The sequence below is a fragment of the Gigantopelta aegis genome, chromosome 3 (genome assembly GCF_016097555.1).
Source record: "Gigantopelta aegis isolate Gae_Host chromosome 3, Gae_host_genome, whole genome shotgun sequence".
NCBI lineage: Eukaryota > Metazoa > Mollusca > Gastropoda > Neomphalida > Peltospiridae > Gigantopelta > Gigantopelta aegis.
In genome coordinates this window covers 30576636-30581514 of record NC_054701.1, presented here as the reverse complement: position 1 = coordinate 30581514, position 4879 = coordinate 30576636, and the positions used below count along the sequence as shown (strand labels likewise).

The 4879-nt window shown below is 37.0% G+C and overlaps 1 long non-coding RNA gene across 1 annotated transcript; it reads right to left on the bottom strand.

The window, feature by feature from the left end:
* Positions 1-521: 521 nt before the first annotated feature.
* Positions 522-4319, bottom strand: LOC121389740. The gene is made up of 2 exons (XR_005960103.1): positions 4227-4319; positions 522-866 (listed from the first exon to the last, which is right to left on the bottom strand). It is a non-coding gene; the product is annotated as an uncharacterized LOC121389740 (long non-coding RNA).
* Between the last annotated feature and the right edge of the window lie 560 nt (positions 4320-4879).

Here is a 4879-nt window from a genome sequence, read left to right as displayed (position 1 = left end):
GGAGATTATCACAGGTATGTGAAGTGCTGACAATTTCCTGAGAGCTATTCTTGACTGGTTACTATTCATATAGCATACCTGTTAACAATTTGACCGGTTCCCACTCCACTCCATTGCATTTTAACAAGGAGCACTAAACTCTAGCAACGTTGCGATCTCGCAGTGCAGTGCTAAAAGACTTGCAAAGAGGATGCTTTGTTGTCTAGCAGAGCCTAAGATACCTTTATGAATTAGGACAAATGTTTCCTAACGCCACAAAACTTTCATGGATAAATGAGTTCTATTCCAAATCATAACCTTTCACCTCGGAGTATCTTCCCGAGGTGGTTCAAGCCTGCGACGCAAGCATCTCGAGCGAGCACTCAACCGACTGAGCTAAATCCCGCCGGGAGAGTAGTAGTAGAGTACGAGACATGATTACACGCTATAAGTATGTTTCCTTTTCTTGTTTCCTACTGCAAGCCATAACAAAATTGGAAGATTGGTTCACATCTGCAACCTTTGTATGGTCAGCAAAACGACGGTGATGCATTGCTGCATCAAGACAATTGGCAGTATCCACTGATAATTAATTCACACAAAGTTTACTAAGAAAGGATTATGCATTGTCCTCCACCCAGTTGAAATACAAATCGGTATATAATTTATTAATATTGTATGTGTGCAATGTTATATGATGGAGACTAGATTACAGGTCTAAGATGTATTTCCATTACCTATAATTATGTTTAATTAACCTCGTGATCTGCATTTCTTAAGCCAATGCAATACAACCGAGATGACCTTCCAATGCATGCTGTCATGGCATAAAGGTCCATTGCAATATCTGCTATTCTCTTCAAATCCATCTGTTCATGAATGATTTTCTGAAAGAAAAAGAAAATAAAAATCTAAAAAAATGTGATTATATTAATTTTATTTTTTAATTAACCATATATTTATTTTCAAAAAATAAAAAAAGAACCGTACAAAACAAAGAAGAAAAAAACCCCACCATCATCACCCCCCCCCCCCCCCCAATGAAAATACAACCCCCACCCCCACCCCAAAAACAACGACATAAAACCCCAAGCAAACAAAAAAACACAACCCATACATCTGGTTTTAGTAACGTAATATATATGCAATGAAATAAGTGGTATAAACAGTACTGGTACATTAATTTAATGAATTTAGTGCATCAAATCGTATGGTGCTGAAATATTCACACCACCAATGTAGCTGTGTGCATATTCAAACAAGATCTAGTTTTAATAATACTTCTTGCTGTTGTGGTGGTGCTTCAGATGGATTTGCAGAGGGAGGTGTGTGGGTTCAGGGGTCAAAGATATATTTTCTGGGTAACATAACCCAAACCCCCTAGAAACTTTGTTCACCAGTCTTGACCCCCTACTATAGTTCGCGTACATTTCTCTTTTAGAGAGTTAACTTACATTTTCTTATTCTATATGCCAAGGCCATTAGAAAAAGTTTGGGTAACACTTCCAGGTTAAGTACATTTTCTCAGTAGAGCGCATTTATAATTTTTGGTTGGCTGCCAAAAGGCTAAAGTGTCTATAAATATGTTTTTAACCCCAAATAATTGATTGGTACCATTACTGTGATTTTTTTGGAGTTGACCTAATTAACATAATTCCAAGATGGCGTCCAAAATAGCAGCGGAATACTGAATTAGACATGACTTCGCATACATAAGAACATTTCAAGTGAGATTACTACCTTATTAGTGCAAAAGTTTCAAACATACAAAAACACTGCAGAACTCAAGCTAATCTTATCAGACAATTACATTTTTTACAGGAATTGAGTGATGTTTCCTTACACCAACAAAATTTGCAACATTTGACCTCAGCCATCCTGCAAGGGCAAATTGACCTGATACACTTACCCAAACTTTTTCTGAAGACCATGGCATATAGAACAAGAAAATTTAAGTTAACTCTCTAAAAGAGAAATGTATGCGACTACCCCCTAGAGCCAGGACTATAACCAATAAGAAGCATATAACTGCTTTCAAACTGATAAATGCAAGTTATAGGCCTATCAAGTCAACTGTTTGAAGGTTATGTAAATTTTAATGGTAAATTCCCTGTGTACATATTCTCAATGACCACATTCATAAGCATAATGCTAAACTTTGGATAGGCGATGAAAGCGAAAAGGTATACTTTTAAGTTAAATGTTACATGTGTAATTTGTATGCTTGTAAACAAAAAACTACATTTCCATATTTGCTGAGAATAACTTCAACAGTTTTCTGAAATCTCAAAACACCGCGTTCAAGCTCAATAGCTTCTACCTGAAAATAAATCATAAATAATAACAACATACATTTTAAAATTTTATTACAAACTATTTTTATACACGGTAATTAAGAGTCAAGTATCTTAAATATATATTAACAAAATGGCTCAATTCTTAAACACAATACATATAAAAATGCAATGATTAATTTAATCAAAATTAGTCAAACAATATATTTCACACCCAAATTAATACCCCTCCCTGCTTTTTGTCGATCCAACATCTAAATTACAAAATACTTCACAATTTCATATTCAGTGCTATGTTTAAAATGGTAAAAACTTTTTTCTTTTATTATTTTCAGAGGGCTTTTCTTTAAAGCAAATACATCTCTCTTCCTTCACTGTTTCTTTATTTAGTTCCCTTGTTTTACTTGGTGAAACACTGGAAGATTGATCAATGCACAAGCTATCTTTGTTATTCATGTTGTGTTATTCTCTTAATGTCTCGTCATGCTGGCAAATTAATACATTGTAAAATGTAGGGAGACATCTTGGCCTGATGCTCAGTTTCAAAAGTTTTCAAACAATGATATTGTTAGAATGTTCATTTTAAAATATTGTAACAAAAATTCTATAGACTATGGGTCTTTTTTAATCAATTCTAAAATTATGCGTTGTCATTTGTTAACATGCCGATACGTGTTGATGGACCAAGTATGCATCTTTTCAAAACAAGGCTCATATCTGACCTGATTATCCATTTCAGGCAACGTGAATTGTGACAAAACAAACATAATTTCATCGGTTGCGATACAATCGGCTATTCTCCTATGAAGCACTTGTATTGTGTGACATCGCCTTTAGTGCAGAATTCATATGTTGTACCTCTTACCAGTCTAGCTATGTCTTTCCTGAACAGATTCACTGCTCCAGTCTTCTCAACAGATGACCAGCTGGTTTTAAATCATAATGCATCACATGTAAGATGTTCTAATTATTGCAGACCTATCACGTAATGATGCGTTATCAATTAGGATGCTGGGACCTAATTCACTAAACTCTCACAACTTTGCGATCTCGCAATACAATGCTAAAAGACTTACAAAGAGCAGGGTTGGAAAAATGTTTCAATTTAGTGGTAGCACACCAGGCTACCAGGTACCTAAATTGTGGTAGCCCAGCATATGTGGTAGCCCCAAAATATTCTTATACAGTATTATCTATGCTTTATATTTCAGATTCTGATAAAATTTTTTTTTTTTTTTTTCCCTCCCAATAGCCCGCTGGGTTTACGTAATGGGTGAAACTGATTGCCTGGTCGTGAAATCTGGTAGCCCCGGGCGTCCGGGCACGGGAGTTTTCACACCCTGCAAAGAGGATGCTTTGTTGTCTAGAGAGCCTAAGAGACCTTTGTGAATTAGGCCTCTGATCTGCAACATTCAGGAAGTAAAGATAAAACTCAGGCTAGGGATTGTCGAAGCTATCTTAGTGCTATGAAATTGTAAAACCACTGTAGGCTATGATGTCACTACAGCACACACCATGGCTTGTTTTGTTTACCAACACCACTAGAGCACATTGATTTATTAATCATTGGCTATTGGGTGTCAAACATATAGCAATTTCTGACAGAGGAAACCCGCTACATTTATCCATTAGTAGCAAGGGATCTTTTATATGAACCATCCCACAGACAGGATAGCACATACTATGACCTTTGATATACCAGTCATGGTGCACTGGCTGGAACAAGAAATAGCCCAATGGGCCCACTAACGGGGAGCGATCCTAGACTGACCGCACATGAGGCAAACACTTTACCACTGGGCTACGTCCCGCCCGCACACACCATAGTGATGTCATGGCTTACAATGGTTTTACGATTTCGAAGCGCTAAGATAGCTTCATAAATATGGGCCCAATATCTTTACTTGCTATGGGGTAACTGAGCGAATTCTGGCTAAGTGTTTATTAACTAACCGTGAGACTTGGATGCACCTCTTCGTTCAGGCTGGATTCTTGTGGTTCTTCCATCTGTCAAAAATGGTTGAAAATACTAGACTAGGATTTGCCATTGGATTTCGAAGTTTCCTACAAAACAAATATAATCTAAATCTGTTTTTAAATTTACAATGATGATAACTAGTTTAACGTGCCCATATACCACTAGGGTTTCGAACACGCCCATCCCGAGTCCGACCTCCGATAAGATCGGTGGCCTGACTCGGGATGGAAGGGGGGGGGGGGGGGGGGGGGTGTGTTGAAACTGGGCAGAAATTTGAAAATAGCAATTAGTAAAGAAATTAATAGATAAAATAAAAATAATAAAAAGGTTACAAGCCAAAAATAAAAAAGAATTGACTGCTCGGTCGAATATTTATATAATTTGGAGCATTTTAGAAGGACAGTCCAAAATTAAATACGAGAAAGAAGAGGATCGGACTATTTAATAATAATAAAAAAAAAAGAAAAAAAAGTAATTTCGACATAAAATTTTGAACGCAGATCTAAAAGTTTAAAGTCCGATCGATATGTCCACGCGAGTGGCCTCGTTAAGGCCGTTTGGGTGCACAGCATCTACGGGGAGATGATGATGTTCCTCTCCTCAAAGTGAGGCACCAGTCTCCTGTAGC